This window comes from Hemicordylus capensis, chromosome 4, assembly GCF_027244095.1.
Source record: "Hemicordylus capensis ecotype Gifberg chromosome 4, rHemCap1.1.pri, whole genome shotgun sequence".
NCBI lineage: Eukaryota > Metazoa > Chordata > Lepidosauria > Squamata > Cordylidae > Hemicordylus > Hemicordylus capensis.
Genome location: NC_069660.1, coordinates 177652748 through 177668288, shown reverse-complemented (window position 1 = coordinate 177668288; position 15541 = coordinate 177652748). Strand labels below are relative to the sequence as shown.

General features: G+C 42.0%; 1 protein-coding gene across 3 annotated transcripts in view; it reads right to left on the bottom strand.

The window, feature by feature from the left end:
• The window catches only part of SEMA5A (semaphorin 5A), a 249848-nt gene that overhangs the window by 145790 nt on the left and 88517 nt on the right, over positions 1-15541 (bottom strand). The gene's annotated exons all lie outside the window — the stretch shown is intronic.

Below are 15541 nucleotides of genomic sequence, written 5' to 3'. Positions count from 1 at the left end.
ACTGCCCCCAATAATAGACTATTATAAGGTGGTGCAACAATAGTTCACTTCTGTTTTCATTTCATTAGGCACTAATTACACAACAGAGCCCCTGGTGTCACAGTGGTAAAACTGCCGCCCTGTAACCAGAAGGTTACAAGTTCGATCCTGACCAGGGGCTCAAGGTTGACAGCCTTCCATCCTTCCAAGGTCGGTAAAATGAGTACCCAGAATGTTGGGGGCAATATGCTAAATCATTGTAAACCGGTTAGAGAGCTTCCAGCTATAGAGCGGTATATAAATGTAAGTGCTATTGCTAATTACCTGCAACAGGGGAAGTGGAAAAGAAAGAAAATAGGAAACATCCACTCAGTCTTTTTTTGTCTAGAAACAAGTTGTGGAAACAGCTGCATATTTAAAATATTACATTTATAAAAGCGTCATTTTTCACTTGAAATATTCTGTAGAGCTGCTTCGAATTGTTTGCATTCCTCAGCCAACACATCTCTACTATGAATATTCTATGAATCTGTGCTCAGAATTTGTGTGAGGGAGCTCTGTTTTATACACCTCTGCAATACACGTAGCACTGTCGTTCTTTTTATATAGACTGCCCGAGGGGAATATAAGAATAAATGAGAGCTCTTAGGAAAAAAACTGCTTTTTGCACCAATGCTCATTTTTATCTCTTAACAGGGAATTATTCAATGGGACTTTTTTCTTTACTTTTGTTTAGCCTCAAGAGAAAAACATGCAGAGGCTTTCACACTGTCCCAAGGAAGTGGCTTGGAAACTTCTCAGTGGTTCATCCGTGACAAAAGAAGGGCATCAGGTTCCTCTGCTGCTTAAGAATGTGTGGCCTCAGGGGAGATTGGGTGCACACCAGGATTCACAGTGAAGAGTGGGGAGGCTCACCAGGCCTTACCAGCACCCTGCATGGACCAAGTGTGCAGCAGAACACTTCCCAGAACTCTCTGCAACACAGAGAGGTTCCATGGTAGACGTGCCCAGATTCCTCAAAGACAAACAAATGTGGAGAGGACTCAATGGTGTTTAAAAGCCAGAAAAATTACTAGTTTAGAATAACTGGAAAAGTGTAACAGCTCAATCCTTTGCACGTTTACTCAGAAGTACTAAGAGGTGCACTAGGGATGTGCACGGAACCATCTGGCCTGGTTCGTCGAGGCCAGACCAGGCCAGTTTGGTCCAGCACCCCTCGAACCCCACCCCCCTGGTCTGGTCCGGTCCAGGGGAGGTTCACGAACTTTAAATACTCTTTTTAAAAAAAAATTATTACCTTAACAATGATCGTAGAGGCGGCGGGAGTGAGTGAGTGGTGGTTCCCCCTCCCCCCACCGGCCTTCAAAACGCACCCCTTGGGCCTTTTAGGCCCGTTTTTCGGCCCGTTCGGGCCTTGCTAAAAATGACACGGCAGCCAAAATGGTGGCCACTGCACATGTGCAAAAGGCCTCTGTGAGGCCTGGCATGACCCATGGCCTCATAAAGGCCATTTGCGCATGCGCGGTAACCATTTTTGTTTTAGCAGCCATTTTAAAAAAAAACAAAAATGGCTACCACGCAAAAGGCCCGAGGGGTGCATTTTGAAGGCTGGCGGGGGGATAGGGAACCTCTGCACACACACCACCCCCAATGCCTCAACAATCATTTAAACATTTTAAAAGGTATACACACACACCCCTATATAGTTCGTTAATCCCACCGAACCATCGGGATGGTTCTGGTTTTGGGAGCTATCGAGCCGGATGGTGTTTGGTCTGGGGGTCAAACCATCAAACCCCCAAACCAAAACCACGAACCAAAACCCCTGAACCAAAACCACAAACCTCGAACCCCTGAACCTGTCTGCACATCCCTAAGGTGCACTAATTTCAACTGTAGCTTATGGCTGAAGACAGAGACCAAAACAAACAGCCAACTCTGGAGAGACAAAATGGAGACTAACATGGAAGAACAAAGAGGGGAGGAGTCCAGCACTTTTATCCATGACCCGAAGACTGCCCTGCAGTGGTCACTATGAGACATTGCAGCTGAGAGCTGATGCTATCAGGGTCCTAGCTCCAACACTCCTTCTTATCGGCTTGTGCTGCTGTCTATAAGTGCCAACTCCTCTCTCAAGTTTTTGAAACAATCTCTGGGCAACAGCATAGTTAGCACATATGCTACCATTTGTTCATTTGAACGGTACCTAGATTTTACAAATCCCTTTTCTTGTGCATCCTGCACATAATGATATTGGTTTCAGTGTGTTTTGTTCTAAATTTAATTTTCTCCATTTGTGAGATTTTTATGCAGCTTTGATTATCCTCAAAATCTCAGCGGGTTTTAGTTCGTCTGTGTTGAAATCCGACATTAGCTTGTGCAGCCATGCCACCTCTTGACATGCTTTAGTGGCAGTTACATATTCTCCCTCAGTAGATGAGAGAGCAACTATTGATTGCTTGCAGCTATGCCGACTGCTCCACCACCATAAAAGAATACATAGCCATTGGTTGACTTCCAGTCTGTTTGATCCTCAGCCCAGTCTACATCCATACAATTTACTAATTCGGGTCCACTACAAGCAGGCAACTTTAATTTTAGATGGATTGTCCCTTTTAGGTACCTACCTAGTCTCTTTACCGCAGTCCAGTCATCTTTGCTGGTGTGCTTACTTTCCTACTCAAGATTCCCATAGATGCAGTTATATCCGGTCTTGTTATCATAGCTACATATAAAGGTTTTCCAATCGTTGTCCTGTACTGACTGTTGTCTGGCAGAAGTTCACTTTCCTCTTTCTGTTTTAGGTAACCTGTTTCCATAAGTGTACTTGTTTCTTTAGCCTCTGTAAGTCCCAAATACTCTAGTAAATCATTTTTTTCTGGTTTTGGTTAAGCAAATAGCTCCCATCCTTTTCTCTCTCTATGTATATCCCAAAATAGTGTAGAATAGGCCCAAGTTCTTTTACTTCTGTCTCACTATTCAGGTGCTTTATTATTTCAAGACTGTCCTCTTTTTCATAACAAATTATCAGATCATCAACAGAAGTAAGTATATAGGTCCATCTGTTGTCTTTTAGTCTCAAGTACAGGCAAGGGTCAGGCTTTTGTTATGGTCCAGGCCTGATTTATATACTAAATATGCTCATTAGCTAGCATACAAAATTAGGCCTGGCTCATAGTGTCACCAAGTCACCAAGTTCTTTTATATGGTGACCATGTAGGATCTGGGCGCATGGAAGAAAGGAGATCAAACCAACCCTCAAAGATTCAATTGGCTTTATTGAGTATAAAAGAATAACAACATCAATCAAACTGAGCAGAAAGCAGGACACTCTATCAATATATTACTAACAGCATTTAAACAGAACATCCTAGCCAGCACCAATATTCAAAGTGTTCCTAACTAACATGTGTGTGTGTATTAAATCTTCCTAGAGCCTAATACAATTCAGATATAGATGGGAAAAGGGGGGGTGTAAGGAAAGCTGAGGGCTGGCATGGTTTGAGGGGGAGATCAGGAATTAGTTGAGGGAAAGGGGAGGGAAGGAGACGGAGGGGAAAAGATGGAGGGGCCCAAGGCTTGTAAGGAGCAGCATATTACCAGGACCAGAGACTTGAGAGCGGTGGATCTCTTCAGCTGAAGGAGCGAGGTTCTTGGCTGGAGACAGGAGTTTTTGCAGTTGCTCAGATCACGGCTGAGAGTCAGAGCACCATGGCTGGGGAAGTCTTGACTTCTCACTGTGCAGTAGAAGTCACAGACAGCTCCTGTCCATGGACAGAGTTCCTGCTTGTTGCCCTGCGGCTTAGCAGCAAACTCTGGGATGGCGTGTGAGCAGGTCTTGCATGTAGGCACAATATTGCCCGTAGGCACAAGACTGCTAACTCTCTGTCCAGTAGCCTCATTCTTTATAGTGTATTTTCCTTTGATCTATTCAAAACTCATCTTTTCCTGGGTCCCAAAAGGTGACAACTTGCTGCTACCTTCTGGACAATGTCTTTTAATTATTCAGGCTATTGTCCAGTCCAGAGAGATCTGAATCTCATCTTCTGTAAACTGTGCGCTTAGGAAGGGGGGGAACATTGCCCAAAGCAAATCTGCATCTCAGAGCTACAAATTGCATCTTCCCCGATTTGGCAGTCTGATCCCAAAGAGGTGTTAAAGTGTTAGTAAGGTATGAATTAAAGTCTATAGGTGTTTTCTTAGGGTGGAATTTCTATAGACAGCAGCTGAATAATCCCCTTTGGGCATAGCAGAGCCATCACTGACAAAGATTAACATAAACTTCTTGCAACAGGAAAGAGGAGATCAGCCTCTGGCCTCTTCCACAGACATTATCTGGTAGTGAGTTGCATTTTAGCATATGATCAGCTCAGGCCTAGCTTTTGTGTCTTCTTGAGTATCCATTTCACAATACAATGCTGGATCGCCTCTTCCCTCACAGGTCAGTTGAGATATGGGCTGTCAGTTCACCCTGAGCACAAGCATTAATTCATTTCTTAATATAAAAAAAATGAAATCAGACACAGGCCTCAGTTCCACATACTTTTGAGTTGGTACCTTTAAGTCTAAGGTTGGGGTACATAACACTTTCTTTGGGTAAATCCCTCATTGACTAGTTTAATTTGACATTCCAGGCTCTTGAAGCCTGCTTTAGTCCATAAATACTGTTCTGCAGCTTACACATAGGTTTTGCTTTACCAGGTTCCACAAATCCTGGAGGCTGCTCCATTTAAATATCTTATCTGATGTCTCCATGAAGAAATGCTGTTTTCGCATCTATGTAATCCCCTTGCATTTTCTTTGCTGCTGTAATGCTGAGGAGTGTCCTTACTGAGGTATGTTTTACAGTGGGAGCGAATGTCTCATCATAATCTTCCCCATATATTTGCAAGAATCCCTTTGCCACTAGTCTCACTTTGTAATGCTGAACATCTCCTTCTGCATTTTGCACAATTTTAAAAATCCACTTGCACCCCACAGTCTTTCTTCTCTCAGGTAGCTCTGTGAGTGTCCATGTGTTATTTTTGTGCGATGATTCCATTTCTTCTTTCGCAGTTTCCTTCCAGTTTTATGCTTCAGTTGCGGGTAAGTTATCAATTTCTTCCCACATGCTTGGTTTTTGAAACCTTTCCCCCTTTGCAATGTAGGGAGCGTTCTTAGGCGGAACTCCTTTATTTCGTCGTGTTGAATGCCGCACCCTTTGTTTGTCATCAGCATCCTCTTCTGCTGAATCACTGCCAAGTGTAAAACTTACAGTGGATCCTTCCTTTTGGTCATATTGCCATTCTCTAACTGAACATTTGGCTCTGTTTGGCAATTTACTATTGGTGGGTTTTTAATTTTCCCTGAAGTATGCTACATGGCATATTTTAAATTGTTTCTGTGGCAAGATCTAAAATGCTATAGCCTTTACATCCTATGGAATAGCCAATAAGTATTCCTTCCTCAGATCTGCAGTTGAGTTTGGTCCTTTTGGCTGTTGGTATATAGGTGTATGCTTTAGATCTAAACACTCTTCATATGACTCAAAGTGGGCTTGTTGCCTTGCCACAACTCATGTGGCATTGTTCCTGTGGCCTTTGTTGGCAATCTATCTCGCAGGTAAGTAGCAGTCATCACTGCCTCTCCCCCAAATTTAGTAGCTAAGCCACAAGTATACACCCCATCATTTACATAGGAGAATGGTTCTTTCTTTCTGCCACTCCATTTTGCTCCGGAGTATAAGGAACCATCTTTTGGTGTTCAATGCCCTCCTTCTTTAGGGATCTTATGACATCATTCCCAGTGTATCCGTCACCATTGTCAGTATGGAGAATCTGTGGCTTTCTCCCAAACCTGTTGCTCACTCTTGCAACCTATTCTTTTAGTCTTTCTAGTATGAGTCCCTTTTCACTTAACAAGTATGTATAGGTGTATCTAAAATAGTCATCAATGAAAGTAAGAACATATTTATTCCTTCCTGATGTATTAACTTGCATAGGTTCACAAACCTCACAATGAATCAGATCCAAAGGATGCTGTGTTTCTCTTTGTGTGGAAGAAAAGCAGACTGTGTTGCCTTTGCTCTCATACAGCATGCACACTTTGATTCAGTGCTGCAGGAGGCTATTTTTAGACCCTTTACAAAATCCAACTTCTCAGCCTGACATATCATTTTAGCATCTCTAAGGCCTAACCTTCTGTGCCACAAATTCAGACATCATTTGTCTGTGCATTCCTTCACAGTTTTGGCCTTTTCAGTCACACATTCTGCTTCAAACAATCCATTCTCTTGTAAAACAGCTTTCATAAGCAATTCCTGTTTATGAGTAATGAAACAGTGGCTTAGTATATATGCTTTCTGCTTAGTATATATATGCTTAGTATATATGCATATTTTCTTATGAAAATATGCTTTCTGCAGCATATTTTACAGACATCAGACAAGTTTATAGAGTAGGCACATACAAAGCTCCTTCAATTGTTAATTCAATGGTTCTCCTTTCTCGTTTGCAGAGCAACTTTGCAGATCCTTTCCCTTCTGCATATAACAGTTTTCCGTCTGCCAAATGTATAGGAATTTTACAACTTGTATCTAGGTTTATAAATCTCTCCCTTTCTCTAATCAGGTTGCTTGTAGCACCTGAGTCGACACAAATGCCACTGCTGCATTTCTCAGACTTAGCTTCCAAAACTTTAACTGTTCTTGCAAGGTATATCTTTTGCTTATTAGTTTAGTCCCTGATTCTGTATTCTGTGTTCCCAGATGACTCACTTTCTTTGCAACTTTGTTTTGCTTGCCTTTTGTCTGCAAACTCTTTATTCTTGGGACACTTATTCTGCATGTTTGGGGCTTCCACAAATAAGCATTTCTTATTTCTTTGCAAGGTTCTAAAGGCATTTTCTTCATTTTCCTTTGGTTGCTTATCATCCCTTCTGCACAAATCAAAGTCCTCTAGATGGTTAATTACAAATTGTAAGACTCCATCCTCCTTGACTTCCAAGGCACTAGTCACACTATCAAAATAATGTGGCAAACTATTCAACAGCAATCATATCAAAACTGCATCTGGCATGACCACCCCTTGCATTTGCAGTTGCCTAGATATTTCCAACATTCATCTATGTGCTTGAACAGACTTTCTCCTTCTCTAAGTCTCCTATTGCTCAGTTACTAGATGCACTTTGGAAACCACAGAATTCTTTTCACAGAATCCATTCACAGAATCCATTCAGAGTTTCCGACATATCATTTGCATTTTCTTTGTCTCTTAGATACACTAAGATTGGAGCACTCACTGCCAAGCAAATCATTCCTGATGCCTTTTCATCTGCTTTGGCCCATTCTTTCTGCTCCTTTCCTGAATCTGCAGGAAACTGGGTGTGCAGAACACTGCCAAGTCCATGACTATTGAGGAGCATCTCCATCTTGAAAGACCAGGGCTCATACTCAGGACCTTGCAACTTTTCAATCATCTAGAATCCTTGTGCTGTCTCCATTTTCAAAGCTTTTTTCTTTGTTTTGCTTTCTATTTAGCTCTCTAGGCTTTTCTCTTTTATTTACTGGCTTCTGGGCCCATAACCCTTTGTAGGGGAAGAATGGCAGTTCAGTTCCCAAATAGCAAAGCAAAACCAATTTGGTGAGAAAGCAGCAAAACAAGAGGTCTTGAGACAGTTCTTTAGTACTGAAGAACTACAAGGATTTATTGAAAGAAAAGGTTACAAACAAATGTGAAAAGGCCTGCAGCTTAATTTCAGCTGTAGCTCATGGTTGGAGAGAGAGACCCAAACAAATAGCTATCTCTGGAGAGACAAAATGTAGAGTAACACTGGAAGAACAAAAGAGAGGAGGAGTCCAACACTTTTATCCATGACCCTAACCCACCAGTGGTCACTATGAGATATTGCAACTGAGAGCTGATGCTGCCAGGGTCCTAGCTCCAACAAGAAATACTCAGAAGAAAATCCCATTATGTTCAGCAGGAAGAGTGGCCAAATTAAATGCTTTCAAGCATACACACTTTACTTGTACAAGACAGAGTCCCTGATGGGACTGATTCCCCTTACCCACGGCAGACCTCCCATAACACATCCCATGCTGTTCTGGAATCTCCCAACCCTTTCAGTTGAATAGGCTGCAATGGGTAGGGGTAAATCTGAGAAATTCAGAACCCGACCTCACATGAATGGAAGTGTTTATCATTTGCACAAGGGCACCTTTGGAGCCAAGTAATTAAGCAGGGCATAATAAAAGCCATACCACAAAACATGGTATTATATTAGTATTGTGGTGGCATCATAGGCAAATACAATGGTACAAATATTAAGGACAAGTGAATAAGTTTCACATATGATGTTTTCGTTGTACATGTAGGTATCTAAAACCATTGTATGCACATGAACACCCATGTCTGGAAATACATGCATCATACAGGTACACTCAGAAAGTCAGAGCAAACTACAGCTCCACCAATATTACACTCGTTCCCAAACCCAGATTTGCTACTGGTGCCACAAACTTCATGGTATGACCCCTTTGCATATGGTCCTTGGTATATACTTTTTACTGTTTTTATGCTTGTGTTTTAAATTTTTAATCAGATTTGCTTTATATTTTTAGCTTAATATTTTAATAGTCTCATTTTTAAAATTTTGTTTTTAAATTCTGTGTACGCCGTCTTGGGGTTGTTTTAATGAAAGGCAGTATATAAATTTAATAATAAATAAATAAATAAATAAATAAATAAATAAATAAATAAATAAATAAATGCATACATACATATGAGTTAGTTGTGCCAACATGAATTGGTCTATGATGGAGCTTTACACTATGTTACATTGAATGCACAGTCATCACTGAAACTAATAACCGGGCATTTAATCCCATCCCATTCCATTATGTCCAGGACAAAATTATCCATGTCCCAATATTTTGTGCATTTGCCAACCCACTATGAGCAATAGCTAAAGGTATCAGAATGAAAACTTAGGGCTTGATGTAGTCTGACTGCAGACACCATGCTTGTGCATTGAAGACTCCCACAGGGCTCAACAGAGCCCTCCCTTCCCCATACTAACATGTACAGTGCACAACTGAAGGGTCATGGAGGGAATTGGAGGACAGTGCATGCCTCCCATTTTGCCATCTAGATGCTTTGCACAAATCAGTACTGGGGCAGAAACATTTAAACTTTTTTACTTGATAAATATACTATGTGTGATAAGTAATACATAAGACATTTCATGGGGCAAATAAAGATTAGGCTCAGCACCGTATATAGTACAGTTAGTACTGTAAGTTAGTACAGTATATTTTTCATCCGAAGAATGTCATTAATGAACGAATCATGCTGAGGGGGTGGGTAGACATTCAGCCATGAAATTCCCATTCAGCCATGAAATTCCCATTCAGCCATGAAACTTGCTGGGTGACTCTGGGGCAGTCACTTTTCTCTCAGCCTAACCTACTTCACAGGGTTGTTGTGAGAAGAAACTTAACTACATACACCGCTCTGGGCTCCTTGGAGAAAGAGGAGAATATAAATGTAAAAAATAAATAAAATAAATAAACTGAGCAGGGGATTGGATCAGATGGTCCCTCTCCAGTTCTATAATTCTATTAGTAATCCAAAAACCTTCTGTTTAAGATGAGAGTTAAGATGCTTTACATTTTCACTCATTCTCAAAAAAGAATGGAAATCGCAAGTTAAGCTGCCCATTTTAACTTTCAGGCCACATTAGCTGTAAGGACTTTGTACAATCTGGTATATGATGATAGCTTTAGAAAGGAGGCTCCATGCACCCACATTTTGCCTGGATCAGAGATGCACCAGCAGAAATTCATCAGGACCATCTCAAGGAAGTGGTTAGGACACTGCACCTGTTAAATATCCGCCTGGATGCATCCCTCCCCAGCCCAATGTCCAATTGAAAGGCCAACGCAAAGTGAGGGTACATGGAGCCTCATTTCTAAAGCCATTATCATAAACCAGACTGTACAAAGTATTTATAGCTTATATGGTGCGGAAGTTAAGACAGGAACCTTAAGTTGCAATTTTCATTATTTTTAGAGCATGAGTGAAAATGTAAAACAGCTTAACTCTCCTCTTAAATTCTCATCAGTAAGGTTTTTGGTTCACTGAATTTCCAGGCATTTTAAAAAGGGAAATCCAATTAGACACTATGGGGAAGAGCTTACCCAAACCACAAGGTAGAATCTTTCTGATGTCAAACACAAAAAACTTTGTAAAACGCATCCCTTACCCGGTCTAGCATGTGCCTTGCTCTGGCCAGCTGGCGTTCCCTGCCAGCTGCCACGCCCCCTGTACTCAGGTGGCCCGAGTCCTGAAGGGAACAGCAGCATGCTTGCAGCCAGGATGAGGCGCACACCAGACCAGGAGAGGGGCTCGGCCTATCCATTTGGGAGGCAGGAGGGCCCATGTAAGGAACTTTCACCACCATCTCTGCTGCCAGTGCCCCATCGTCCCTCATCCTCCCAGCTGGCATGGGGTGCTTTAGGCAGGAGGCCGAATTGGCCGGTGGGCATCCAGAAGGAGGTTTCATCACCTCTGCTGCCATGCTGGATGGCAGGGGGTGGCTGGGGCAGGGGAAAGTGGCACAAGGAGCTGGATCAGCGGTGGGGAGAAAACACAGGGAGAACTAGCATGCAGATGTTCTGTGCCAGGCTAGCTAATGCTAGTATAATTATCTAATACAGACATTTAACATTTCTATTTGGGGGGCATAAACCATATTGACAACCAACTTTGTTAACTGCCAGCTTTCATTCAGGGGAGTAACAGCAGGAGAGAGGGCATGCCCTCAACTCCTGCTCTAGGCTTCCAGTGGCATCTGGTGGGCCACTGTGTGAAACAGGATGCTGGATTAGATGGGCCTTGGGCCCGATCCAGCAGGGCTGTTTTTATGTTCTTATTGATGTATATCTAAATATTCAGACTTTCAGAAACTTGTCTGGAATGCTTAACATTCACCACATTTCAGGCATTTACTGCTGTAAACATTCAGAGATGTTGCTAAGATCCTATCAGGATCAGACCCCTGGCCCAAAGTATTTGCTTTATTTTCACATTTTCCTCCTCTTTGCAACCTCTTCTTGCTGGAGAAGGATATATTTTATATTTTTATTTATAATAGTCCACAACCTCTCTTTTTTGGTGCCAGCTTTCCTCCCACACAATATATTTAAGCAGAGCTTTGAGGGGTTAACTACTTTTGTATGGGGTGGGGTGGGGTTTTTCATCTCCTTTTCCTGGGCCAACACCACCTCCCCCTCAACTGAGTCCAGCAGCTGAGTTGCTGCTGGGCACAAGGCCAAAGGCTGTTCATCCCAGAAGTATCAGCCCCCAGCACACCTGCCTTCTCCTCATACAGGCAGAAGGTAATCTGCCCCATCCCTCCCCCTTTTAATTATAAGCACACAACTTGGTGAGGATTGAGTCTCAATGGCAGGGAGAACCTGCACCTTGCCACAGTCTCCTGCTTTGTCCAAATGGGGTTTATGGTTGGAGGTGTGGGGATAGGGGCACAGGTAGGCAAGGAATCTGGAGCGCCCAGCCAATCATTTAGAGCACATGGCCATTGTGCCCAGTGTTTGCAACACCAAAACATACATGTCAAATTTCCTCCTACATTTCTCTTTTTCCTGAGCCTTCCAACCTTCCGAAAACTCTGCTGGACTGCTGTTCTCTATTTGAATATGCGGGAACATTCCAGCCCTACAGTACCTGGTAGATATCCATTATCACATTTAATTGGACAGACTAATGAGGAAGTCAGCAAGCAGCATTGCCAAAAGAAAAAGAGAGATCAAAGCTAGCAGGTTCTTGGACATAAAAGGCTACCAAGACTGATCAGTGGAACAGGGCAATCCTCTCAAACAGCATGGAGGAAGTCATGAGGGAAATAATGCTTTCAACAGATGTTGATTACAGAGCATAATTGTTTCATCAAGGAGCAGTTAAGGGAAGATTCATCACTGTAGTCTTTATCTGGAATTGACGTACTACAGAGAAACACACACACACACACCCTTCATTTGTAATAAAATATGGTTAAACGATGTAAAATAAATGGACTGTGGCTGAAGGAGAGAAAAGAAAGGAAGAATACTTGTCTGGAAGCTATCTCCAAGCTATTACAACGATGTCAGCTCATTCTTTACTCACCCACATCAAGCTTACAGGCCAATTCTACATTGGCTTGTGGCCAAAGGTACTTAAAGGACCACCTTTTCTCATATGAGTCTTCCTACATTTTGAGATTTTCTGAGGAGATTTTCTTGAGTGACCTATTGCCATGCAAGGTCCATTTAGTTGTGGCACGTGGAGACAGCCTTCTCTGTTGTGGCACCCATCCTGTGGAACCCCCTTTCCACAGGAGATCAGATTGGTTCCCTCCTTGTTGGTGTTTCAGTGCCAAGTTAAGATAGTGATGGAGGTGGCAGCACCCTGTTGTGGGGGTGTTTCTCTGCCTCAGGGACTGGGGCTCTCGTTAGGGTAGAAGGAAAAATGGATGGGGCAAAATACCGTCAGATTCTGGAAGAAAACCTGCTATCCTCTGCCAGACAGTTGAGGATGGGCAGAAGATTCACCTTTCAACATGACAACGATCCGAAGCACACAGTAAAATTGACCACACAGTGGCTGAAGGAGAAAAAAGTGAATGTCCTCATGTGGCCCAGTCAGAGCCCAGACCTAAATCCCATAGAAAATCTGTGGGGAGATTTGAAGATAGCAGTCCACCAACACCTACCATCCAATGTGACCAAACTTGAACAGTTCTGTATGGAGGAGTGGGCAAATATTGCTCCGTCTAGATGTGCAAGGTTGATAGAGAAGTATCCCAACAGACTCAAGGCTGTTATTAAAGCAAAAGGTGGTTCAACAAAATATTGACATTGGGGGGGTGATCCTTTTTCAATCTCGGTAATTCTTGTTTTTTATTTCTGACACTTTTTCTGGACTGTAATTGTGATGTTTTTCAGTTGGGTGTTATAGGTTGCATTGGATGAGTACAGCTGGTGAAGGGAATTTTCTTTGTGTTTTCATTTCAGGATGTAAGGGAACCAGAATTTAAGGTCTCTCAAAGGGGGTGATTCTTTTCAATACCCACTGTATACTGCCTCAGGCAAGTAAATAATTATTAGCTAAACATTTAGAAGTCCACACAGAATGAACCAGTTAAAAGGTGTCGAACAATCAGTTATATATTTAACCAATTAAATTATATTTATCAATATTAATATATTTTGATTGTATTCAGTGATCCATATTCTACTAAGAAAAATGAGCATAGTAAGGGTGTGCTGAACCAGTTCGCGATCAAACCTGACTGCAGCAAACCAGGCCGGTTTAATTAGTTCAATCGCAGACTGGACATGGCAAAAAGGGTCATGTCCACCATCAAACTGGACCAAATCCAGTTCATCTATGGACCGGTTCACCAGTTCAAGAGCCTGTAAAGGGGGATCTCACTGGATTCCCATTTAAGAGTGGTCTGACTGGCAAACTGGTTTGTTTGTTTGGATGTACTGGACCAGCCAGTCTGTTTGACCAAACCGGTTTGTGGACCGTGGTCCAGTTTGAACTGCTTAAACTGGTTCCGCATACATCCTCAACTACTGGTGGCCTTATGTATATCATGCCTGCTAATAGGGCAAAGAAGCGCCTTTTAGAACTGGTGACATTAATAAGGAGGAGAGCAACTGTCCCTATTCAGCCCAGCATAGCATCTCTCCAATGACTGCTGGTGGGGTGTGTGTGTGTGTGTGTGTGTGTGTGTGTGTGTGTGTGTGTAGATTGTGGTTTCTTTTGCTATGTAAATCATTTTGAGAAGTTTAAAAGTGGTAAATGTTTCTAAGGGCTAACATCCTCCACTGATGTGCCAGGGTTTTCTACTGCAAGAGGGGAGGAGCAATTTTCACCCCTTCCCTCTGCAGCCCCATGAAAACTATGGGAGACCCTTAGGGAGATAGTTTCAGACAGCATAGGTGACTGAAAGGGGAAGGGGGGATTGCTCAAAATCACCCCCTCCCCCGCCACTAACAACAGAAAATCCTGGTGGGTCAGCAGAGGATTAGCTGGATACCAGCCAATACCGGTAGCTCTTATGAGAAGAAGAGACATACAAAACAGAGGCACTCTACAGTATATTGATAAGGAAAATGGATTTCTAAAGGCTTTCTAATTTACATTCTCTCTCTCCCTCTCTCTGAACTACATTGATTGTAGACTGAGAGATGCATTAATTGGAACAGTTTGGCCATCTATGACCCTAGCCATTTTTCATGCACAATTTCCCTAATCTGTTGAGAGCTGGGTCAAAGTTATACTTCTAAATTCCACCCTTATTTGTGAGATTAGGACAATTTAGCAAAATATCAATAGAATACAAGATGAACCATAAAAAATCCAGGATGCTTCCAACCTTGCTCCTGAGTGGTACAAGAACTATAAAAAAACACACACACTCCACTAATATTCTGAGTAAATCACCACCCAAGGTATTTGGGAGTTTGGATTCAAGGAAATTTAGAAAATATGGATATATAATTGTGACAGTGTAGGCAAAAAGGTCATTAGCATTAGCATTAGCAACACAGTATTGTTCTTCAAACATACGACCAAATAAAAAGGAGCAGATATTTCCAAACATCGATTGGTACTACAGAATAATGAAGCCAGCAAGTGTGTCAGGTTGCTTTAGGAAAGATGGTAAAGTAAGAAAAAGCTGAACAAGAGGAAAACAAGATAAATTCAAAGAGCTTATTGTGATGACTCCCCTACGCAAAAGAAGTACAATATATTAGTACACAAAACTAAAAAAAACTTGTTGGAGATGAGATAAAAGGGAAAATCAATCCAAGATTATCTCCTTTAACATCAGCTTGTTATAATGTAGAATTCTTGACTCCCAAACTGTTTATAGATATTACAAGATGGGAGGATGTAAATTTGGAAGATTTATCAGAATGATTGCCAAAGGAGGTTTGTTTATCCTATGAACAACAGACAGAATAGAGGCAGCAGGAGAACAATTTTTTCAGATTTGTAAAATCATTACAAAAAGTTGGGACAATATAAGATTTAACATGGAGTGAACATCTGATAAAGTTCCCATTGCAAATGGAACAAATTAAGGAATAACATCAACTCCTTCCTCCTGCCACATCATATAGCAAAACAGAATGGGAATTGGGAATTTTTGGTTGTGTGGAAGCAAGGTCAGAGGGAAACCTGGGTAGAAGCGATTGCGTGGAAGCCAAGGTTGGAGAAAAACCTGAGTAGCTTTTCCTCCTACCTTGCTTCCACACAACTGAAAATTGGGAATGCACACAGCTCCCAAACCTGGGTAGAACACAGTTTTTGATTGTGTGAATGATCTCAATGATCTTCTGAAAAAAGTGAAGCTGTTCTTGAGACATATGTTTTGGGAGCATCCAGTAGTGAAATATATTTTAAGAAGAATATTTTAGGATATAAATTGGCTATAATCTTCCTAGGGAAACCATGGTTCTACATTTTGGATATATTCTACATTTTGGATGACCTGGAGCTGATAATGA